The sequence below is a fragment of the Arvicanthis niloticus genome, chromosome 10, assembly GCF_011762505.2.
Source record: "Arvicanthis niloticus isolate mArvNil1 chromosome 10, mArvNil1.pat.X, whole genome shotgun sequence".
Taxonomy (NCBI): Eukaryota; Metazoa; Chordata; class Mammalia; order Rodentia; family Muridae; genus Arvicanthis; species Arvicanthis niloticus.
This window is the reverse complement of record NC_047667.1, coordinates 31703371-31730142: the sequence shown is the minus strand read 5'-3', so window position 1 is coordinate 31730142 and position 26772 is coordinate 31703371. Positions and strand designations below refer to the sequence as shown.

At 35.4% G+C, this 26772-nt stretch overlaps 1 pseudogene; it reads right to left on the bottom strand.

Annotated features, from left to right (window-relative positions):
- Window positions 1–24401: 24401 nt before the first annotated feature.
- Window positions 24402–25977, bottom strand: LOC143443678 (large ribosomal subunit protein eL42-like; annotated as a pseudogene).
- Window positions 25978–26772: the final 795 nt, after the last annotated feature.

Genomic DNA, 26772 nt, shown 5'->3' with positions numbered 1-26772 from the left:
TATTTCTATCTGGGACATGTTTCCACTTGAAAAGAAATCTAAAAAAAAAAAACAAAGATTAAAGTGAAATAGACTGTAGTGATTTTTACTTGGGAAGCTAAAGTATGATTTGGGGGAATGAGTACGTGTCAGCGTAGTTACAGTGTAACTTGAACCTCTTCTAAGTCTGACTTTGATTCTTATTTTATATTCGATAAGATTTTGAGTCTTCTATTTGTACACATGTTAACTTGGGACTTCTTATCTTCCATTATCTCTAAATATTGATAAATTCCCAGGCACCAAAGAACACATTTGCTTACGTGTCTGAACAGAAACAAGATAAAAACACTGGTATTTTTATGTGTGTGTGTTCAATGTGGTATAAAATTAAAACCTATATTTTAACTTAGTAAAATATTTTACTATTCCTGTTCTTTAGACAGAGTGTTGCATCCAAACTGCAATGAATGACCATGTTCCTTGAGTCCTGGTTTTGTCTTTTACTACTTAAGGAATGTTCATTCCTTGAAACTGGTTTTGTCATTGGAGCTATTGTTGACTATCCACCTTTTATCTTGTTTTCCTCAGTGACTATCTCTTAGGTTATCAAATTGGGGGAGCACAGTAAAACATTTAGTTCTTGCTTTTATTCAGGTGAATTTATTTACTTAGTAATTTTATTTACTTAGTAAATAAGCAAATTTATTTACATAGCCTCCTTAGAACTTAAATGTTATTGTAAAGATGAGAAACAATTACTATTTATTGACTTCCAACAAAAGTCCATTATCAGTAAAAATGGAAAAGTATTTATTCAGATGGAATTCAGGGGGCTCTCCAGAAGAAAAGCAGCTAATGTTTTAAATGGCTTCAATACTTTTGTAGTTTTAGTAGGCTCTGTCCACAATTTCCCCTTCTTGCATTCTTTTCTTGATGATAAAAGAACATTGACTTTGTTCCTAGAATTTCTCAGCATACAAATTATTCTTAAATTATGTATTGAATAAACTTTCTCCATGATGAAATAGTCAATGACTCAAACCTGTAATACTTTAATGTAAGTTAGGACTACTGTAAAGGACATGAATTACTACCTTTCCATAAAGATGTTTGGCATTTGTTCTTAATAACTGGAGTTTAATTGATTGCAGAGCATGGTTGAAATTAATATCTACTTTGGATAATGGTTTGTCTGTTTTATATTTGCTTTGTGTATAGGCAAAAGCTTCTGGATATAGTCTTTAACATCAGTAAAGCTAGAACTATGCTTTACAACTATCTTGAAATCAGATCCTTTGTACTAGGATTTCTTGTTTTATTTTTAAGATTTAAATTATTTTTTCAAGATAACAAGGTAATGAGTTTCATGGCAGCGTTTGAGGGATCCATGTCCTCTTACATTGTTCTTTTCCTAGCCCCAGCTCTCTTGCCTCCATTTTCTTTTTCTTTGCTATCATATATATCTATTTCTTTCTCTTTTTCTACCTCACCTTTTCTTAGTAGCTCTTCTTCCTTCTGTATCATAGTCTTTGTTTCATTAGCTATACATAGACTTGGATATAAATTTAAAAAAATTTGTTTCAACATTGTGGACCCTTAAGTAGGTTTATGAAATTTATAATGATAGTTATAAAAATAACAGGAAAAAGGAAATGAAAAAAGCATCCACTATGCTCTACCAGCCATTCATTATTCTCTTGTGACTCAGTTCTACAGCACCTAACACAGTGCTTTGCACTTTAGGCATTCAGTAGTTAGTTATATGTGTAAATGGATTGTATATTTTCAGCATATGTCCATTAACACAATTTTGACTTTATTTGATCTTACAATTTGAGAATACAGAATTATAGGACATGAGAAGAAATAGATAATTTAATGAAAATGAAGTTCACATTACTAAGTTCAGCTTCCTCTAAGTTATTAATGGAGGTACTCCTGCTAGCTTTACCTAAAGGAAGGTTCTCTGTTATTTATAATCTCCTAAGTAACAGTAAGAAAAATGTAGTTTTTAAACAGAAGCTCACCATTTGGAGAAATTTAAAAAAATATTAATAATTTTCAAAAGTTTTTCAGAAAAAAATGTTTTTGAGAAAGGGGTAAGATTCATCTATTTACATTGTTACTGGAAGTAGTGCCAGCATTAAGGGTCTTGTTCTCTCCTCTTCATTTATGTGTGTGTGTGTGTGTGTGTGTGTGTGTGTGTGTGTGTGTGTAGTTTTTGAGGCCACACTTTGCACTAGACCATCTTATATTGGAGATATTGGCCTATATCCCCAAATGACAAATTCAAATCTTATTTATTTAAGGATATTTTGCTGTTTAATATTTAAACAACATTTAATATATTTCATTATTAGTATTATAGCTTATGGTTTGTTTCCTGTTTGCTTATTGCTTTACTAAGTATTTTTTAGCAGAGACAGAAAGGCAACTTATACAGGAATAAGTAATTCATGGTGACAAAAACCTCAAGTTTTTAAGTTCAAGGAACTATTATTTTCTTTGCTATGCAGAGTAGGATACAACTTAATTATGAAAAGAAAGGCATAGTATGAGTTAGTTTACACAAAGTTCTCCTAAAGAAGATTCACTATCTAATAAACATTGAAGAGACTTTTACCTAAATAAAAATTTCCGTGACTCTTAACACAAAGTGATGACAGTGTTCCTTTTTTACAAAGTGGGCAGGGATTATTTGTGACACTGATGAGCTATGCAAGATTTTTTGACATTTTACAGTATCTTACAATATTATAATACAGTAGTTACTGAAGCTGGTCAAAATTAGTCTTTAAGAACGTGGCTTTAGATTATGTTGGGTTTTGTTTGTTTTGTTGTTATTTGTTGGCTTGAGAATAAACTCAGAGCCATCTGCTTTTTAGGCAGCTACTTCGACCACTGACTTACACTATAAACTGTGAATTGTGACATTATTTAAATCATAGCTAAACTAGAGAAGTTTATTTTTGTTTTTAATACCCCACCCCAGGGAAGGTTCTTAAAGCATGAATGTGAATGCTCACACATGTATATACACACTTAAAAGTCAAAAGAATTGCCCTTCTGTCAAGTTCAAATTCATGTAGAATGTTGAGAAAAAAATAAGATAAAATCTGTAGACATTTGTTTTTAACTGAAAAGCTGGTGGTGGTTTTTAAATAAATGAAATTTAAATTATATTCACTTTGGAATTACTAAACAATGTTCATTACCCACTTGTATTTTATTTTCACATGGTGATTCTTTTTAGTTTTATAGTAAAATGGAGAATTGAATAACCTTGACTTAGAGAATTTGATTAGGGATTTAAATTAGGTCCTAAATTTTCTGGTGTATTCATGGCCATGTTTAGAAGTAAGTATGTGTTGGCCCTAACATAGTTTCTGCACTAACATGTTGGCAGAACTACTAGCGAAAAATTGAAAATGTACAATAGTTGTATAAATAATTCTTTTTAATAAGTGCACAATAGGTTTATTATGCATTCAGGTCATTGATGTGTTTGGGATTGTTTATTAGGAACTCTCCATAAGAGTATCTTGAAAGTTATAATTTGCCATATACTGAAATTCAGTAAGCACTTTTATATGAATAAAGTTTGTGGACTACAACTAGTTTTGTGCCAAAATAAAAAGATGGGATTATAATATGTCAAAATTAAGCAAACGTTCTTTCCAAGTATTTTGTATCCTGTTAAATTTTGTTTCTATTTTAAATATAAGTAAAGCTACTTAACCTCTAACTTGGGTTAGACTTCTGAATAGGTGACATTATTTCCTTCCATGGTAGTATCTACTGTAACTGCTTGCTTAATCATTAACTAGTGATGTTCGTGAAGCAGAGCAGTTCCTGAGTAGAGCTTACTATGAAGCCTCTGTTATCTGATAATGTCCTCATTCTTGTTTCATTTTGGGAGCTTTATTTTACTTTACACACAACAGTTTGCTGTTAAAAATCTTGGGAATATATCTACTGTCCCCTAATTCTCCCCAAAAGACTCCAAACAAACAACAAAACAACAGAGGAGAAAGGAGAGAGGACAGAGACAGAGACAGAGACAGAGACAGAGAGACAGACTGACTGGGACTGACTGAGAGAATGTGTTCATATACCCAATGTATACCTACCAAGAAGGCAGAAGTATTATGAGTTTGGGATGTTGTCTTTATGTAAAGTGGGATTTGTCAGGCATAGTATTTTTTTGTTCAGGAAATAAAGATGTTTACTTTTTGGAACCAATGAGTTAAATCCTGTTAGTCTCTTTTTTTAGTTAATAAGTTAAATAATTTCTAGAATTCTTCATAAAGGCAGCAGGTTTTATGGCCTACTGAATTTATAATTGAAGTATGTCAAATTTCTTGTTATTGTAATAGTGTTAAAAGTATATCCCAGTATTTTACATATAAATATCCTGATTTTAACATAAATTTCTAAACCACATTCCCATGTAATTAAATAATTAACATTGTCATACTGGCAATGCCAGAAATAATATATGATTCTGACATGACAGTTTTCTAATGAAGGATTTAATGGGCCATATTTAAATTTAATTTTTTTTTTCATAAATGCTCAATAAGAACTTTGTTTTCTTTGGTCATCTGCTCTTAGATCCATGTCTTTGTAACTAAAATAGAAAGTGAATATGCTGTTGTGCTATTTATTTTTTTTTAAGGCTCAGAGGTGCACATATTAATAATAAATATCATATTGCTAGGTAAGGTTTTTTTCTTGAACATTTTCCAAAATAAAGTCCCCTTTTTACTTAAGTGTATAATGATCAGCCTTTAGGATGAATTGAAAAGCTGAACAGCACTTTTTAAAATGACCATAGAAAACTTAATCAAGTAGCTCTGAAGTTTGTCTAATGGTCACCTGCAGAATCTTTGTCCCAGAATTTATAATTTGTATTTCATTCTTATCTGAAGAATACTGGACTAATGTACATAATGCTGAGGGCACAAACTGAAGCTGAAAACATCTGAGAGATTGTTACTACATTTTGATATTTTATTGGACTCTGCTTCCTTTGCCAGTGAATTCCTAGCAGAGAACACAGTAGGTCATTCACTATGGTAAAACATGGTTATGTGTTCTTAGAGAACTGCCTTCCTAGAATTGCCAGTGTTAGGACTGTGATGATGTCTGTCTGTCTGTCTGTCTGTCTGTCTGTCTCTCTCTCTCGTCAGATAAAATACATGTTCTTGAAATGGAGCAGTTTGAAAATTTTATCAGGACTAATCACTGAAAGATACAAAAGTGAGCCATATAGCTCATTAACTTGTTTTCAGCATCATTATATTTCTGGTAGTTTTTGACTGTAAAATGCTTTGAAATGTTTTTAGATAATATATTTTTATTCTATAATGAATAACCTGTTACAAAAATAAACGTAGAATCACAGATAAATTGAGCTTTAAAGTAATTTAAGAATAAAGGAAGTTATTGTTGGGCTTAGAAGAGAAGTTATTTGAGAGTATTTACTTAAAAGAGAAATATAGTAGAATGAATTTGGGAGCTAGGTAGACCTCTGATGTGATTTTTCTCTAGTAACATTTTAGCTGCTGATTGCAAATGTGTAGAGAATCAAAGTTAGATTGATTCATTCCTGTATTTATTGATTGATTTAGGTGGTTTTGGTGGAATTAGAAGCAGGCCAAGGAGTTGAATTTATTTGCTAGGATGGTATGAGTTGACAGCAGGTAGAATCCAACTTGTACAAAGAGTAAAATCATGGAGATGAGCCAGTGGAAGTGAGAAGATGGCACTTCTGTACACTCAAAACTTCTACAAAGCTGAGCTTGAGAGAAGAGAAGGGGGATTGAGTGGGATGTATGAGATCAAGATTTTCATAAAGTGCCAATACCAAAGTCATTTTTTTTTAAATGCATCTCTTTTACAAAGACTAACTTGACAAGTTGAGATCTGACTGCTGGCTGCTACAAAAAAAGCATCTCTGATTATACTGATGGTAGGAAAATATTTCATATTCAGGAGAACTTTTCTTTGACTTCTAAGCTGCTTGTTTACTCAATTTGTTCTAGACTTGGAATAAACTTAAGATGACACTAACCTTCTTTTCTGACAGTGAGGTTAGTTAAATGCTATTCTGATTCTTACCTAAATCTTCTGTTAGCATGAAGTGGTTGGTATGCCTTATGTTTTTGATGGCCAGGTTTTTTTTTCCATCTGATTTTTCCTCACTTTCCTACTAGTTCTTTGATTATGCAGCTGCAACCCATTATTACTCTATTTTCTTCCCGTAAGTGACCTTACCTTTTCTTGATAGAGGAAACAGAAGCCATGGACTTCGCAATACTGTATTGCTTAAGCCTTGAATACACATGTGAGCATCTTTTCTTTCTATTGGTCTAGTGTCCAACTCATTAGGGACTTGTATTTCTCTACAACTTTTGCATTTTTGCAGGATTTGCCATCTTCTGTCTCTTGCATATTTATTTTGTCACCCTGTAGTTTTACCTATTGTGCATATTTGTTGGCATCTTTTGTCTTAAACACCAGTGGTGTTCTGGAAAAGGCTTGATTACTTTCACTCACTCCCCTCTTTCTACCAGTCATCTTTCTTAATCACTAGACAAGTGGCAGTGGCACTAAGGACAAGTTTACAGTCTGTTTGGCCTATATGGAGTTGGGGCTCTAAAGTCTTGAGCCTTTCTTTTAAGGACTTAGAGGAAAATAGGTGGTGTCCACACTGTGCTGCCAAGGTGTACTGGAAGTACACCTTCCAGTGTACTTTCTGGGTCTCATGGGGAGCTCAGTTTCATTATGTTTGGAGAAGGCAAATCTTTAGTGGGGAAACTGGAAATTCTGTTATGTTTTAATTGACAACCTGCTGCTTAATGGGCCATCAGCCCACAACATAGAGGTAATTCGCTTCTTGTCCATGATTATCACTGATTAGAATATTTCATGGTATGATTTGTGCCAAAATTGGAACCAGTAGACAAAGGAAAGTAGACCAAAAAGGAGAAACAAAAAGGCCTTGTTGGTTGAGATGGAGGACAGTTTGAATAGAGCAAAAGAAAACCACTAAAATGTTAGCCAAATTTGGTACCAGATTAATAACTTACTAAGAAAGCAAAACTTGAAAGATATATAAAGGTCATAACCTCTAGGAAACAAATACAGAATATTGAGTGAGGCTAAGAAGAACCAACCAGTAAACGCAAGATGTATTGGGCAAAACATGTAGCTATTAGAGAAAATTTCCAATAGTTGAAAAACTTTTGTTTCCAGGAACATTGAGAGAAAAGATAAGCCTAGGCAAATGCTTCATTTGAACATTTGTTGTTTAATTTGTGCCAGTGACAAGTTACTGTGCTAATGAACAGAAATTAGCCACACTCCCTCTGGGAGGGAAGAAATAGATATTAAACAACTGTTCTCTGTAGTCACAAATGATGCATTAAAATATGAAGCAGAGGAAATATTATTTTGGAATATAAGGGTAGCAGAGATAACCATTTTACAGCACTAAGGATCAAATCCAGGGTCTTGTCCACTCAAGGCAAGGGTTTTGCCTTGGCCCAAAGTTAACCATTTTATATAGATAGCCATAGGCAAATAAATTGACATTTGTTCAATAGGTGAAGTTACCCTTGTGAATATATGAGAAGAAAGTACTCCAGATGGTGAAGAGTTCCAAAGCCATCAGCTAGGATATTTGCTATTTTAAGGACTGACAAGAAGGCCACTGGGCTTAGTGAGACAGCAGGAATTAAAATGTGAGAGCAGATGCAGCAGGGAACAAGATTCTGTTTTCTTAATGGGTCAGGTAAGATCCATTGGCTGTGGCTTTAATGCAGAAGCTGTTATGGAGGTTTTTAGAGGAATGATATTTAAGAGTCACCCTGACTGGTTAAAGAGTGGGTCATCTTTAGGTAAAAAGGGAAAACCCAGGAAGACCAGATCTTTAACTACTGCAGTAATTTAGTCAAGTAATAAAGGTGTAGGCTACTGTGATATTGGTGGAAAAATGAAAAATGGTTAGGTTTTGGAGCAAATTTTAAAGTACAGAGTTAGTTGTAGTGTATCAGTACAGTTCGCAACACTCCAACATTTTTGTTTTTGTGTGAGGAGCTGAAAAGATTCTAAGTAAAGTGGTCACGATTATGAAAGTATGAAATTTGGGAATGGTAACTGAGAGGATCAGTTTACTTTTGAAGTATTTGAAATGCCCATTAACTGTGCAAGAAGAGGTGTGGGTCTTTGGGTTTTAGGCTAAAGAGAAATGTTCAAAGGAAAAAGAAAAACACATTTCTAGATCTCTTTTTATAACAAGGTTATTTGTAGATGCATAGGCAATGCCTATAGCTATCTGAGGAACATTTCCCTAAATTTTTTTTAGAAGTAATCAAAATGAGTATCCTGTGGTAGAGTAACTGAGTATTTGTAATATGAACGTGACATCTCAATTCAATAAGCCCTTTTCTATGGGAAATGACACTGTGTCAGTACTGAGCTGTTTTTGGTAAAACCCAGAAACATGAATGAAGAGAGTAAACACTCTGAGGTTTTGTAACCCCTGTGAAGAAAGGTGTGACTTCTTGAAAGAGTACATTTGTTTTAACACTTAGTCCAAGAACCACTGGTTCTTTAGAAAAGGCTTTCTAACGTTTACAGAAGCACTTTGGACTATTTTAAAAAAATAATTTGTATTGATGTTTTGGAGATTTTAAAAATAGGTTTAGAGATTATTTACAAGTTATTAAATTGCAAATCTTGAAATTTTTGCTAGGTAGTAAGCTAGGTTTTCAGCCACAAAAGCACAAACCAAAGTATTTTAAGTAAGCTTTTTCAAAATACTCTCCTAGTAGCACTTTTTTTTTTTTTTCTAGAAAAATAACCTTGGATTTTTGGTTATCTGTTTTCATAACTTTTAACCTTGTAATTTAGCAAAGAGCAACTTTAGGAGAAAGCTCAGTTGTGTCATCGTTTTGAATTATGGCTGACTGTCATTTCCCCCTATAGAGCCTCTTGTGCTATTTTACTGTTTTGTGAGATGTCTGTAAATTGTTGGTGAATGAGGGAGTCAGGACACCACTGTCAGGCTTGTTCTTAATTCACCTTGTATCCAGATCAAGTAACAGCATCTGTATCAATATGTCTGTTATCTATTAATAAAGCCTAATTTAAATACAAATACTCATTGTCCTTTCCCCCCAGCACTTCAGTGAATCATCTTGCATGCTCCTTGAAGTATGTTGCTTAGATTTGGAGACCTGTAACACTGTATTGGTTACTTTCTTGTCGATGTGACAAATATCTGACATGAAATAAAAAGGAATTATTTGAGTTCACCGTTTCAGAGGGCTCATTCCATGATGCTTGTCTCATATGCCGGAAGGATCAATTTTTGGAACCCATTCTTCATGTCTGGGGGACAAGATGCACAACAGAGGCCATTGACACTAGACTGGCGTTCCCTTTGCCTCCTGTTATCTTGTACACCATGCTCCTAGCCAGTGGGCTTGGTGCCACCCACATTCAGGGTGGCTCTTCCTCTTCAGTTGTCCTCACTGGAATTGCTCTTTAATTCTTAGTTAACTATTCTTAGTAAAGTTGGCAATGAAGAGTAACTATCACCAACCACTAGATTTTAAAAAACAAAAACAACAACAAAAAGACCTTTGTTGGAAGCATTAACTTGTAGTGATAGGGTGGTTGTTTGGTTAATACTCATATTCTTTGGGTTTTGTCCTAAACTTTTAACTGACTACTCTTTTCTACTATGGCTATGTGAACACCATATAAACAGTTTTAGATGGGTACAACTTGCTACACGTAACTGCTACAATGACATCCTGCATATACACACATCTGTGTATGAAATATCCACAGCTGTATGTATGATTATATCATAGAGATGCATTAAAGATAAATACACCACTGGGTCAGGGACAATTTTTAAAAAATGGTTTACTTTGAAAGACAGCTGTGTTGGCTAAAGCCTGTAATCTCAACTCAGGAGGCTGAGGTGGAAGGATCACCAGGAAATTATGGTTTCCTTTGGCTATGGTATGTGATATATGACACTGTCTTAAAAGAAAGAGGGGGAAAGGACAATTTATAGGTAAAGATCCACGTAGTTTCAGATCTAACGTTCTATACCACACCCTCCCTTTGAGTATGGAGATTATAAATGTTCACATCTTTTTATTTTTTGTCATGTGCCCTCATTTTGAGTGTGTGTACTTCCTTGGAGTTTTATCTTTTCATTTATTATTTTATTCATGTAGATTTATTTAAGTATCATCACAGGTAGGACATAGAAATATTACATCAGCACAGAAGTTCTTTGTGTTTTCTCTACTACTGATACCTCCATCCTAACTCTGGCAGTCAGCTAATCTGTTTGGCTTCTTCATAGTTTTGTCATTTTGAAACTTGTATGACAGTCTACATCACATAGATTCTATATCAGTTAGGTGAGTTTTTTCTACTCATAATCTGGAAACTCACCAATATTAATATTTTTCTTTAATTTTTGAGTAGCTTTTCATGGTATGAATATGCCATAGTCTGTTCATATACCTACTGAGTTGAGCATGAGAAATATAAGTTGTTTCTATTTGGGGGCAATCAAGCTCATAGAGCAATCATCTGAACTTGTGACCCTCCTTCTAAGTGCTAGGATTATAGGCCTGTGCCACCAAAATGTATTTTAAAGTAGAATTTGATTGAACATAGCCATATATCTGGTCTTTTCATGGATTTGCACTCAAAGAAAATTCCCATGTCTAAAAGCCTTGAAATTAATTTAGATTCTTTACATCCTATTTATTTGACCCATTTGTGTAATGATTTTACAGCAAATGTACAGGATCTTCTTAAGGTTAGATATCATTGTGCTTTTTTTTCTTCTTACTTGGCAAAATGTCTTGTACATAGCAGCAAGTACTTAATGTATGTATCCTGATTAATTTTATTAGCCTTAAGAGATAGGAAAAGATAAGGAAAATATGGCACTGAAACTTGTGGTCACATAGCTAAGAAATGCCAGTTTTCCTATGCACAATATCATATCTGAGAGTTATGCTGGCAATAATTATATTTCATTAATAGGTGTCATTGGACTACAGGAATGGTCATTCTATCTTGAAAAACAAGAGCTTAACTTGACAAGTAACTGGTTCCACATTACCTTGCATTTTAGTGTCAGTAAAGGTACCAGAAAGTTACCTATTTTCCTATCAAAAACTGTGAATCTACCCAAATACATGAAAATCTGTGATTAAGTCATGTCTTGGAAATGAAATTGATTAAAATTAGTATTGGTTTTGGAAGTGACCTTTCTTTTCAAGGATGTTCGTCTCCTTATCTTAACAAGGATTTTCTTCTGTTTGTTCCTAACCTCTTATATGGACACTAGTCAGAGTGAAGTGAGGTCTACCCTTATGAACTAATTTTACATTAATTATATCTTTGAAACATTCTCTTCACAGTTATATTCTGATACATTGAGGATTAAAGAATTCAATATAATATATGATATATGGCTATATCAAATTTGGGGAATTCCATAAGAGGGGCTGACCAGGTGAGAACTACTTAGTGTAGTCCCTGAGGAAGTCAGAAGTAAATTTTTGGAAACTGTGTTTACATAAGAGCTCTCTCCAACTAGAAAGTGGTTAGCATGATCGGTGTTTTAAGGAAGCCTGGCTTGTGACACTGGGAAGTTGCAAGTTTTATACGTAGACTTTCTCCAGATGAAAACTTCTACATACCCTTTCCTGCTTTTTCTGTACTGAATTCAAAGCATGAATTAGTCTGAATTCAGGTATTGAAATGTACAACTAAACAAGCTCTGAAGCTATATTTTGTGTCATATTCTGAAACCTTTTTTCCTGCCTGGAGGCAGCATACACTGGGGAGAGGCCGTGGTTGGTTTCTCTGTTTTTTTGTTTTTTGTTTTTTTTTCTCCTCCCTTTGCATGCTTAAACTACAAGGGAGAAAAAGAAGTAGGAGTTCTTATGTGAGCAAGTTACCCATGAGAGCTGAATAAATACTCCTTGAGACCAGTGAAGGTTTACAGCAATTAGTATTTCTTGTGGATGTCTTTTGTTGACTGGAGATTTCCTGATGAGTGTCTCTCTTTGGCAATTCAGATGCCCTGGGAAATCGTCTCTTCCTGGTAGCCTCTTGAAATGACTTCCTCCACTACCAGAAAAGCATCATCCCCAGCTTTCTTTCTCTTAAGGTCAATTTGCTTCTTGAGAAAGCCTTGGATAACTCACAAATATCTCCATAGCTGTGCCATAGGCTGCTGTCTCTGTTTGGTTAGAAGCACTCTAGTTTTCCTCATGGTTCTTGGAAACATACTCCTTGTATTGGAATGTAAGTGTTTCTCTACTCTTCCTACAGGGCTCCACTCAGCTCTGCAGCCTGCTATTTTTAAAGTTAATTATCTGAAAAATATCTTTTCTGCTGTTTTTTCTTTAAGTAGTTATTCTTTTCCTGAATGAGACAGTGCCAGACTCTGGGTATAATCTCTTTATGTTACTTTTATAAATTATGAAGATGGTGATTTGATTTTAAATATTCACACAAATTGTATCTTCCATCTCAAAATTTTAATTATACCATCTCACTACATCTCTTTATTATCAGTCTTGCTGAAAACGAAGTTAACAGAATTTTTATATCCATAGGCAATAGGCTCTCATCTGCAGTCTGTAGTATGACTATAGTAAGGGAGGCATACAATTCAATTTTTGGGTTATAAGTGAGAGAAAAGTTTTTTTCTTGTAAATCCCAGGAAGCATTTTCATGCATGCTTCTCCATCATCATGCTAATGTCCTGTGTGGATGCATTGGAAATTTATTTACTCCCTATTCCCATTTAGGAAAATCTCCCTAATTTTCTAATTGTGTAGAGTCCACAAACAATGAGTAAACATGCTAACCACAATGTTTAATTTTTCTCCAGATGCTGTAGCATGACAAAGATAAAATTTTAGTTTTGTAGCTGAATTATAAAGTAAAAGTAAAAATTATAATGAGTAAATATTATTAGAACTACTATTGTTTTAAATGGCCATATCTGCCCAGCTGAGTTAAGTCAATTGAACAAATTTTTCGAAATACCCTTTTGAGTGTTCTGGATACTGAGAACATGTGTGGTAAATATGATGAATGATGCTGCTTCTCATGTGGACTTCAAAATCTGGGACACTATGAAAATACCAAACCTAAGAATAATAGGAATAGAGGAAGGAGAAGAATCCCAGTTAAAAGGCCAAGAAAATATTTTTAACAAAATCATATAAGAAAATTTTCCTAGCCGAAGGAAGATAACAATAAATCTACAAGAAGCATAGAGAACACCAAATATAGTAGATGAGAAAGAAAAAAAAAAAAGCCCATTTAACACATAGTATCAAAACATTAAATATACAGAACAAAGAAAGAATATTGTAAAAATACAAGGGAAAATGATCAAGTACTGTATATAGGCAGACCTATTGGAATTACATTTAACTTTTCATCAGAGACTCTGAAAGCCAGAAGGGCCTGAAGAGAAAGGCTGCAGATTCTAACAGACCACAGATGCCAGCCCAGACTACTATACCCAGCAAAACTTTTAATTACTATAGATGGAGAAAACAAGATACTGCGTAGGTAAGTCAAATTTAAACAATATCTATCTACAAATCCAGCCCTATAGAAGGTACTAGATGGAAAAACTCTACCCTAATAAGGTTAACTACACCCATGAAAACACAGGAAATAGGTAATCTCATACCAGCAAAATAAAGGAAACACATGCATACTACCAACAGCAGCAGCAGCAACAACAACAAAATAACATTCATTGGTCATTAATATATCTCAGTATCAATGGTTTCAGTTTCCCAATAGAAAGACACAGAGTAACAGCATGGATGTGAAAACAGGATCCATCCTTCTGATACATACAAGAAACACACCTCAACATCAAGGATAGACACATTACTTCTGGGTAAAGAGTTGAAAAAGATATTCTCCCCCCGCTGCACCACCCCCCAGTGGACCTAAGAAGCAAGTTGGTGTAGCCATTTTAATATAAAATAAAATAGATTTCAAACCAAACTAATCAAATGATATGGGGAGGTACACTATATTCTCAACAAAGAAAAAAAATCTACCAAGATGATGTTTTAATTCTTACCATTTATGCCCGAAACATAAGGATACCCAAGTTTGAAAAATAAAACCCCCCAAAACCTACTACTGCAGCTTAAATTACATATAGACCCTCACATACTGATCATGGGAGACTTCCATACCCGACTCTCACCAATGGACAGATTATCTATATAAACCTAACCAGAGAAATACTGAACATAACATGTTATAAAACAAAATGGACATAACAGATATTTTCAGAACATTTCACCCAAACATGAACAAATATATAACTTTTTCTATGCACCTCCTAGAACTTTTCCCAAAACTAACCACATACTTGGTCACAAAACAAGTCCCAAGAGATAGAAGAAAGCTGAAATAACTCCTGTATAGTATCATAGAACTACAAATTAAAGCTGGATATCAACAATAGAAATGATAGAGCATTTACAAACTCATGGAAATTAACTCTCTACTGAATGAAAAATGAGTCAAGACAGAAACGAAAAGAATTTCTATAAATTTCAATGAAAATGGATACATAGCATAATCCAGACTTATGGTACATAATAAAAATGATTCTAAGAGGCAAGTCGTAGCACTAAGTGATTACATTAAAAAGAAATGGAGTGATCTCATACTAGCTACTTAGAAACAGACCTGAAAGCTCTAGAACAAAAAGAAGTAATTACACTCAAGAGTAGTAGATAACAAGAAATGATCAAACGGGACTGAAATAAATAACTAGGAAACAAGAGAACAATACAAAGAGTAAATGAAAGTGTTGAAAGCCATCTAGGAGAGGCCCAAACTACCAAGTTTTGCATGGCTATGATGGGTATACTCTGAGTTGCAGTGCCTTCAGAGATCTTATCTCAGGATTGATTCTTGTTGTATGCCTTTTCTGTCATTATTAAATAGTCTAATGATTCCTGGGCATTAGCCTACCCTATTGAGCAGATTTTCTGCAGATCAGTGAAGATATACTCTCTTGTATTCTAATTACTACAAGAAAAATTAATGATTTAATAATTTCTAATAATGATTCTATAGAATTTCTAAATTTATACAAGTAATTTTGAGCCTTCTATAGTATGAAAGCTTCAATTAGACTTCTGTAAGCCTTCACGTTTCACAGGCTAACAGCACTACGATAAGAAAGCAAGCTTGAAACAAATTTATGATCAGGGAAAACCAGTTATCTGTGAAACCATTATTTGATAACTAAAGGTCATAAACTGGGAATAGACAGTTTATTGCAAGTGCAAGGACAGAAAATAAAATATCAATTAATTTATCTATCTATACAAAACTTTAAAAGTAAGGAAACACAAGGCAGATGATTTGCCTTTTGACAAAACTGTGCTGACTTGTAGCATAAAAAATATTGCTTTAAACTTTAAATGAATTTATGGATCTAGAAGAAAAATAATGAGTGTTTAGGTAGGTACTAGTCTTAGTCAAAACACATGTAAACATTTCTGCTGTAACTTCTTATGCATTTATGACTTAAATTAGTGGTTTAAACTTGGTACAAACTTTTGAAATATAAAGATGCATAGAAAATCATGTCATCAGCCGGGCAGTGGTGGTGCATGCCTTTAATCCCAGCACTTTGGAGGCAGAGGCAGCCAGATTTCTGAGTTCGAGGCCAGCCTGGTCTACAGAGTGAGTTCCAGGACAGCCAGGGCTACACAGAGAAATCCTGTCTCGAAAAAACAAAACAAAACAAAAAAGAAAATCATGTCATCATTTATTCTGAGAAAGTATAAGAACTAAGAATGACTTTTTTCTTTTTCTTAGCAATAAAGATTCAAGCCTATATTCAGAGTGTTTTTCTGCAAATGTAACTTTCTCTGGGTCTCAAAGAGTTAAGGAACTCTGAGCCTTTCTCATGACCAGTGAGGGGTCTGTGAGAAGAGAACAAAGAACCAGAGTAATCACTTTAACTTAATTCCCCACTGCTAAACAGCAGGTGTTAGTCTCCAGAAGCCAGCAGTTTTTAGCCCCAAAATAGCAAGAGAGTGTTAAGTTTCCAGCAGCCCTCAGCTTCTAGCCTCCAGTACACTTAGAGAGTTGTAGGGCTGGAGATCGTCAGATTTTGGCTTTCCTATGACTCTATGTCCTACTTCAGCCTATTCCCCAGTTGCAGCATGTGTCTGGCAACATAGAGTTGGTTCTTTGAAAATATCAACAGACACACAAAACTATATCCAACCTAACTAAAAGGATGAGAAAGAGTATCAAATTAGCAAAATCAGAAACAATAAAGGGAACATAACAGACACCAGGAAATTTAGAGAATCATAAGACAGTTTAAAAATCTGTACTCCACAAAATTGGAAAATCTAAAAGAAATGAATAATTATCTTGATAGCTACTACTTTGCCAAAATTAAATCAAGATCAGATAACCTATTAAATAGACTTAGAACTCCGAGTGAAATAGAAGCAGTCACTAAAAGTCTCCCAAACAAAATTGCCCAGGGCCAGATGACTTTAGGACAGACTTCAACCAGACTTTAAAACAAGAGCTAACACCAATACTCTTCAAATTATTATACAACATAGAAACAGAAGGAACGTTAGCCTATTCATTTTGTGAGTCCCCATTTACCCTGCTCCCCAAATCACATGCTTAATAAAGAATGAGAATTAAAGACCAATATCCATTATGAACATTAATGTAAAAAACTCAAAAAAAATTGCAAACTGAATTTAAGAACACTTTGAAAAGATAATCTACCATGAACAAGTAGGCTTTATCTCAGAAATGTGGAAATGGTTCAATTCACAAAAATGAATAAATGTAGTTTATTCATATCACCATATCAACAAATTGAAAGAAAGAAAAAATGATCATTTTATTAGACACAGAAAAGGTCTTTAACAAAATCTGACAACCCATTCTGATAATGTTACTAGAGAGATTAAGAATACAAGGAACATGCCCAAATATGATAAAGGCAATTTGCAGTAAGCCTATTGCCAACCTCAAATTAAATGAAGAAAAACTCAAAGCAATTCCACTAAAACTAAGAATAAAACAAGGCTACCCACTCTCTCCCTATCTATTCAGTATAGTACTTGAAGTCTTAGCTAGAGCAATAAGACAACTGAAGGAGATCAAGGGGACACAAATTAGAAAGGAATAAGACCGAGCATTGTTATTTGCAGATGATATAATAGTATACAAAAGTGACTTTAAAAAAATTCACCAAGGAACTCTTACAATTGATAAACCCTTTTATCAAAGTAGCTAGATACAAGAGTAAAGAAAATAGTAGCCCTCCTATGTACAAATGAGAAATGAACTGAGAAAGAAATAGCACCATTTACAATAGCCTCAAATAATATATCTTAGGGTAACTCTAACCAAGCAAATAAAAGACTTGTATGATAAAAATTTCAAGTCTTTGAAGAAAGAAATTTAATAAGGTATCAGAAGATAGAAAGATCTCCCATGCTCATAGATTGGTAGCATTAACATAGTAAAGATGGCCATCTACCAAAAGCAATTTACAAATTCAGTGCAATCCCCATCAAAATTCCAACACAGTTCTTTAAGGACCTTGAACAGACAGTTCTCAACTTCATACGTAAAAACCAAAAAATCCAGGATAGCTGAAACAATCCTGAACAATAAAGGACCTGTTGGAGGTCACACTATTCCTGACTTCAAGCTGTATTATACAGCTATAGTAATTAAAAAAAGAAAAAACCCACATGGCATTGGCATAAAAACAGATACATTGATCAATGAAAATCGAATAGAAGACAGACATAAATCCACACACACACATACCTGACTGTTGATAAATAAATGACAAATATACATTGGGGGTGGGGGGAACCTCAGGATCTTCAACAAATCATGCTGTTCAAATCAGAGGACTGCAAATAGGTTCATATCTATCACCGTGCACAAAACTTAAGTCCAGGTGGATCAAAGACCTCAACATAAAACCAGATACACTGAATCTCATAGAAGAGAAAGCAGGGAATAGCCTTAAACACATTGGTGGTAGGAGATGTCTTCGGAATAGAACACTGAAACACAGGCACTAAGATAAACAATAATGGGGACCTCATGAAACTGAAACCTTCTGTAAGGCAAAATGACAGCTTATACAGTGGGAAAAGATGCTTACCAGTTCTATCCTTCATGATAGAGGACTAATATTCAAAATATACAGGGAACTCTAGAAACTCCATAGCAAAACAAAACCCCCAAAATAAGAAAACCCCCAAATAATCCAATTTAAAGATGTAGTACAGACCTAACTTTGATTGCTCAATAGAGAAATCTCAAATGTCTGAGAAAGCCATCAGGGAAATGAATATCAAAACTACCTTAAGATTCCTTCCATCTTATACCTGACAGAATGGCAAAGATCACTAACAGAAGTGATAGCTCATGCTGGCAAGGATGTGAAGTAGAAGAACACTCCCCATTGCTGGTGGGAGTGTAAAATTGTACAGCCACTTTGGAAATCAATATGATGGTTCCTTAGAAAATTGAGATTTGATCTACCTCATGATCCAGATTTTAGCACTCTTGGGCATGTATCCAGAGAATTCTCCATCTTACCACAAGGACACCATATTTGCTCAACCATATTCATATGTTTGTTTGTTTTTTTTTTTAATAATAGCTAGAAACTGGAAACAACTTAGATGTCCCTCAACAGAAGAATGGATAAAGAAAAATGTGGTACATTTACTCAATGGAATATTACTTTATCATTTAAAAAAAATGAAATTTGCAGACAAATGAATAGAACTAGGAAAAATCACCCTGAATGAGGTAACCCAGACCCAGAAAGATAAACATGGTATGTACTCAGTTATAAATAGATACTGACTGTAAAGTAAAAAGTAAAAAATTACCATGCTATAATGCACAGACTTAGAGAGGTTAGGTAAAGAATAGGGGTTAGGGGAACATGTGGACGTCACTGAGAGTGGAGATTACAATAGATTTTGCAGAAGGACTAGGGATGGTTGGCAATGGGAGTGGTAAGGGTAAGGGAGGGAGATAGGGTGGAGTTAGAGATTACAAGGAGAAAGAATTAGAATTGGGAGCCATTTGAGGGATGGTGTAGATACCCAGTACTGCCGTTTGGGGAGTGGTGTGTAAATTCGTCCTACCTGTAAAATGTGCTAGGGCAATGGTGGCACACAACTTGTAGGAGTAACCAACCAATGTCTGATTTGATATAAGGCCCACCTCATGATAAGGAACCCACACCCTACACTCCTTGTGTACCCAAGAACCAGAGACTAGATAGGCCAGAGGCATAGGGTAAAACCAAACACTACTGGCCTAAAAAAAAAAAAAAAGCATTATTAAGATGCCTCTTGATGATATTCTGCTATAGCCGTAGATTGGTGCCTTATGCAGTCATCATCAAAGAGACTTTCCCCAGCAGCAGGGGGCACAAATGCAGAGACATACAGCCAAGAGTAGGCAGGGTTTGGGGAAACTATAATCAAGAAATATTGTATAAGAAAAATATCCATTAAAAAAAAAAACTAGAATGGGAATTAAGGGCAGATAGAGCTGCTCAGCTGTTGTGTGTGTAGCACATAGCTTGCCCTGAGAGCCAGAATCCCTTGTAATCCCCATGTGTAGGGTTTGGTCATATATTCAGTACATTGACCTCTAGATGGTTTTCCTGCCCTGCTCTGGGCTCACAGGACTTTTAATCAGTGGAATGTCAATGACTGTGAGTGACTAAGCTTGAAGTGTTTTCACAATAGCACTTGCTTGCTTTTATTATTCTGTCATCACCACCAAAGAGTGCCAGGCTAGCACACTGGGGGACAGAATCACCCACCGGCCCCACATTTCTTGTCAATGCCATAAGCCGACAGGTCTCTTGCAAGCATCGAGGTCTGTGAGGCCTAGTTTAACACACTGAAACGAAACATTTTTTTTAAGGTACCGAGGTTTAGAATAGTTGATTAAAAAAACAAAACCGAGTGATGCAGAGAGGAGCTGATGGATGCCTATTTTAGGCAAAGTTATTTTCAGTTCTTTTGTCATTATTTTCAGGATTCAAATGCTATAAATAAAGAGATAATTTGGCCTAACTTTTGTCATGTGCTTATACATTGGCTGAAAAATGGAACATTATTACCTTGTCGTTTGCACCAGCTTCTATTTATGGAGGGTATGCTAACTCCCTTTAAAAAAGAAACACAATTAATTTTGGTTTACCAAAAATAATTACAGAATCCTTTACTAAATAATGCTGGGTGTTTTTATTAAAAGTATTTTGTGCTGTGTTGACAAATATGAATTGTAAGATGCTTGAAGTGGGGAGAACTATTTCTTTTCCTGAGTTAGCTAGGTTATAAATTCACTTACGTACCTAATAAGCACGTTTTGACTCACTCCTGTGCACAAGGTACTGTGCCAGGGCATAGAGATCCAGAAAAAGAAAATTTATATTTCCATGTTCTCAAGAACATCACCATTTGTAGACATTGACAATAAATCTTGCCATTTATTGAATGATTTGGGGGTGTGGATTCTACCTCAGTCCGGGAACAGAGAGTGCCTTGCTTTCAAAGACTAGACAGAATGAGGGAAAGAGGTAAATTGAGGGCTACTTGTATGGACTATAGCTAGAGTGACAGAAACTGGATAAATTAAAAGCAGACAGTGACCACATCATGAGAGCTTTTAGTTTGAATGTGAAGGGGTTCAGACTGTGAGAAATGATAGAATGATACTGAGGGATTTAAAATAGAAGTGATATGCTTAATTTTTGCAATTATGAAAAGCTGACAAAAATTACCACTTGGTTTGTTGTTAGTTCAGTAGTATTAATTTATTCATACCCAGCGTGTTTTTTACTTGAATATCTTAAACTTTATGCATATTTAACAATTTTCCCACTTCCTGTTCCTGAGCCCCTTCTGCTTTCTTCTGTAAATAGATACCTAATGTAAGTAGAATCATAAGAGTATTTGTCCTTTGGCGACTGAATTATTTTACCAAGCACAGCTAGTGAAAGAGTCCCTTCCTTGTGGAGGCTGAACAGCGTTCTACAGTATGTGTGCTGCAGATTTTGCATCTTTCATCTGCTGATGGACATTTAAGCTGTATCTTTTTATTGGTTATTATGAATTGTACATCAGTGAATATGACTGTACCAAGTATACATCAGTGAACACGGCTGTACAAATAATTATATATCAGTGAACATGGCTGTTCACATTATACATCAGTGAACATGGCTGTACAAAATAAACATCAGTGAACACAGCTGTACAATTATACATCAGTGAAGATGGCTGTACAAATAATTATATTTATCAGTGAACATGGCTGTACAAATTATACATTGGTGAGCATGGCTGAACAAATAACTATATATCCATGAATATGGCTGCACAAATTATTTGAATAAAATGCTCTTAGTATGGTGGGAGAATAGATTGAAGGATTTCTACTTAGATGTGAGTAACCAGGTGAGGTAAGTTCTAAGTTCACATAATACCATGTGTGGGGATGAATACTCTGGGATAGATTTGAAAGGAGGGAAAGTATACAGAATTTTAAAACTTTTTCAAAACCTAATAATACACTGTGCTGAGAGGGGAATGAAGAAAAAGAAGAGATGAAATTAGCTTTGTGGTCTGAGAACAAATGAAGCCATTTGACACTGAAGATTATGTCATCCTAGAGAAAGATTTGTGATGAGACTCTATGCCTAACTAAGGAAGAAAGCACTGGAAACAAAGGACACCCACAGGAACTTCAGAGTCCAAATGTCCAGCCCTAACTGAAACACATAATAAAGCTTGTCATGAGAGCTCAAGAGATTGTGTGTGTGTGTGTGTGTGTGTGTGTGTGTGTGTGTGTGTTAACCACAGAAGTAATAGAATGCCAGTAGCTCCTCAACCAACAGTGGGATGGTATACCCACCTTTCTTCCTCTGTGCTGGGATCTTGTGTGGCTTGAGCTTTTGGAGATCAAACAGTTTTGGTGTGAGTGCCACTGTCATAGGATCAAAGACTGTATGTGATTCCAAAGAAACTCAAGGTTCATGTGTAGTCCTGAAGCTTTTAAAAGTCAGTATATGGCATTGTCACCCTGAACCCATAAAACAAGAAATTGCCCACAGAAAACTTACTGCTGTTAAAATCATACGATGAACTACTGATGAACACTTAGTTTAAATGTAGTGCTTAGAGAAGTTGTCGAAAAACGTTCATTTTAAGATTTGTTTTTAATTCTGTGTACCTGTGGTGATCTGAATATGTTTGACATATGGGAAGTGGCTCTATTAGGAGGTGTGGCCTTGTTGGTGGAGCTGTGTCACTATGTAGGTAGAGGTGTGTCACTATGTAGGTGGGCTTTGAGGTCTCCCCTTCTGCTCAGGCTCTGTCCAGTGTGGAAGAGAGCCCCCCCTTCTAGCTACCTGTGGGAGAGAGTCTCCTCCTGGATGCCTTCGGATCAAAGGACTCTTGACTCCTCAAGTATCAAATCTGCCTATAGGATGCCAATCCTCCCACCATGATGATAATGTACTGAACTTCTGAAACTGTCATCCAGCCCCAGTTAAATGAGTTCCTTTTATAAGAGGTGCCTTGGTCATGGTGTCTCTTCTTAGCAATGAAACCCTTACTAAGACAGTATGTGTATGTGTTTCTTTGTAGGTGTGTGCCTGTGAGTACAAGTGCCCTGGGAGTCCAAGATCCCTGGAGTTGAAGATATAGGAGATAATAAGCCACTGGATGTGGGTGCTAGGAACTGGTAGTTCTCTGCAAGAGCAGTACATACTACCATGTTGATATTGTATCTTTTTTTTTTTTTCTGTTTAACTTTAATTGCCAATTTAGTGTTATTACATTTTACATGGAAAGAAGTTCATATTTATAGGAAACATACAAGAAAAATACTAAGAAATCCATATAGCCTATATCCAACATGGTTTGCATAGTGTTAATATAGTTCAACACTGTTAATATTTATATACTGTCAACATGCAATGACTGTAACATTTGCCTTCTCTTTCTCCCATTACTTCAGTCCCCGTGTCTCTGTGAGCATTCACATGCACTCTGTGAGCATTCACATGCACAGGGACTTATTTGAGCGTATGCCATATATGTTATTGTCCTAGTGCATCACTGTAGATTTGTACAACCATGATGATTTATCAAACCAATACACTTACCATTGATTCAGTACCTTGATCCACTGTCTATGTTTACCAGCAGAGCCAATAATGTAATTTTAAGGCATTTTAACCCCCCAGTGTGTGTGTATATATATATATATATATATATATATATATATATATATATATATATATATATATATAAAATCTTCTTCATTTTGATACTTTCTCAGTCTGTATGACACTGAAGTTTCTAAAGAATATAGTCATCTTCTTTGATTAGGATATTCCTATTTGGTGTTTATCAGGTATTTCCCCATGATTAGATTCTCAGGTAGGTTTTCTTTATTCTCATCTATCTATCTATCTATCTATCTATCTATCTATCTATCTATCTATCTATCTATCTATCTTTATTTGTTCTTCTTTCTGACTTGGGTGTGGGTGCATATGCCATCATGAATGTGTGGAGGTCAGAGGACAGCTTGTGGGAATCAGTTTACTCCTTCCAACATATGAGTCCTGGGGATTGAACTCAGGTTGTCAGGCTTTGTGTGAAGTACTCTGACCCATTGAGCTTTCTTTTTTCTTTTTTTCTTTTTTCTTTTTAATTAATCATTCCATTTGTTTACATCACAAATGTTATTCTCCTGCCCAGTGACCCCCCCCCCCCCATTCCACATTTACCCTCTCCTCCTTCCGCTTTGCCTCGATGAGGGTTTCTTTCAGCCTTTCAAGTAGTATTTCTGATGAGAATGCCACATAGGACTTAAGTCCTTGAGATGCTACATTCAAGAAAACATGACTGCTACCTCTTCTTTGATGGCATTTCTTGGTCAATGTATTACCAATGCCCTTATTATACTATTTTATATTATATACTAAATTTTCTATTTAATAATTTGTAGAACGACACCTTTTTAGTAACCTTTATATTGCTAATTGACATAACCATATATATGGGATTCTATGTAGCATTTTAATGCATGCATACATGGTGTTATAAAAAGATCAGGATAATTGGCATATCTACCATCTCTTGATCTTTTTTTGTGGTAGAGACATTTAAAAATATTCTTTTTTTCTGAAAGCTTTAATTTATTCCCTCCCCAAAGACCAACTGCAATCAAAGGGGATGAAAGGTCAAGATTTTATTGTCTTTATAACAAAATCAGCTTAGAACTGGATTGCTTGCCCCTTTCTCTTCTTGTTGCCTCCCAGTTCAAAATGCTTGCATATCTTAATAGCATCCTCTTAGACCTGCAGTTGGACTCAAAGCACTCCAGTCTCAGCACAATCTTCTTTGTAGTTTTAGCCTTTTTGCAGAAAATAGGCTTAGTCTGTCCACCATAGCCATTCTGTTTCCTGTCATAATGCTGCTGTCCCTGGGCATACAAAGAATTCTTGTCCTTCTTGTACTGGGTCACCTTGTGCGGTTCGTGCTCCCCACATTTCTTGCAGAATGTCCAGGGTGTCTTAGGAACGTTCACCATGTTTGCAGGAGCGCTATCAGCTCAGAAAGCTTAAAAATATTCTTTAGCAGTTATTTTGGAATATGTAATTAACATTTATCAATCATAATTATCCTATAGAGTTATAGAACTTTTACAGGTTATTGTCTTCAACTGCATTCTCATAATGATTAAGCTTCTTGAGATATTTCTTTAAGACTTATTTTCAATACTTTTATTTATGTCTATGTGTGTGTCTAAGTGAGTGAGTTCTGCATGTATGTGGGTACCAGTCAAAGTCAGAAGAAAGCATTGGGTCCTCTGAAGCTAGAGTCTCATGTATTTATGAGCCACTCAACATGAATGCTAGAAACTGAGCTTGGCTTCTCTGCAAGAGCAGCAAGTGGTCTTAGCCACTGAGCCATCTACCCTGTCTCTCTAGATATTTTTAAAGACCATGTAAATACCAAGTCTCCTCTAAAATATTTCTTCTATATTTAGCATCTATTAACTTGTCTTGCCTGAATGAATCTTTCCCATGATATTACAAATGGTGGTTTTCCAACTCCCATGCCTTTGTCATCATTCAGCAGAGACTTTATTTTTCAATCAATATATTTAAATATATACTTTCTTTCTCCTGCCGGTTTTGACTCAAATGTTCCAACTTTTAAAAGATAGAATCATCACTCTTTCACCTTTGCCCTGTGGCATATGCTTCCACCTACTTCTTGTGTTCTTATGACATTCCTCCATTGGTGTGTGTGTGTGTGTGTGTGTGTGTGTGTGTGTGTGTGTGTGTGTTCTGGGGAGAGAGCACAAGGCCTTGAGTGTGCTCGGCTAAAATTCTACTACAAAGCTTTCTTTCCCTATCTCCTATTTTTGAAAAAGCACTTTTGTATTTTTTTGCTATAACATCTCACAATATGTAGCATATTCTAAATTATGAAAATGTTATATCTTGCCAGGCGTGGTGTGTAACTCTAATCTCAGCACTGTAGGAGACAGAGGCAAGTGGCTCTGCATGAGTCTGGCATGCTCTATGTAATGTGTTCCAGGTCATTCAGGACACATGTAAATCCCTGTCTCAAAAAAATAGTCATGTCTAATATAAAACTTACTATCTCTGTTTACATAAGTAGTCATCATCTAGTAAAAGCAATTTATTAAAGAGATGCATACCTTTCCAGTACAGACCATCACTAAAAAAAAAAAATCTATTTTTACTACCTCAAATTTATGTCAGTTGGCAAAAAGCCCAACCATAAATCATGGAATAATTTAAATATATATATATATATATATATATATATATATATATATATATATATTTACCTAGACTTTACTTCATTTTTATTATTTTATGCTCCTGGAATTCTTTTTTTAATTAATCATTTTATTTGTTTACATTTCAAATAAAACAAATTTTATTTGTTTACATTTACATATCAAATGATATCCCCCTTTCTGGTTAACCCTCCACAAACCCTACACCCCATCCCTCTTCTCCCCCTTCCCTTCTGTCTCTATGATGGTGCTCCTCCACCCACTCACCCACTCCCACCTCACCGATCCAGTATCCCCCTATGCTGGGGCATCAAACCTCCACAGGACCAAGGGCCTCCCCTTCCATTCATGTCAGATAAGGTCATCCTCTGCTATGTATGTATCTGGAGCCATGGCTGCCTCCATGTATATATTTGGTTGGTGGTTTAACCTCTGGGAGCTCTGGGTGGTCCAGTTAGTTGATATTCTTTTTCCCATGGGGTTCCCGCTTCAGCTCCTTCAGTTCTTCCCCTAGCTCTTCCATTGGGGTCCCCTTGCTCAGTCAGATGGTTGGTTGTGAGTATCTGCACCTGTATTGGTCAGGTGCTGGTAGAACTTCTCAGAGAACAGCCATACTAGGCTCCTATCATCAAGCACTCCTTTGCATCAGCAATAGTATGGGATTCTGTGCAGATGGGATGGATTTGTAGGTGTGGTGGTCTCTGGATGGCCTTTTCTTCAGTCTCTGTTCCATACTTTATCCTTATGTCTTTCCTTTGGACAGAAACATTTCTGGGTTGACAA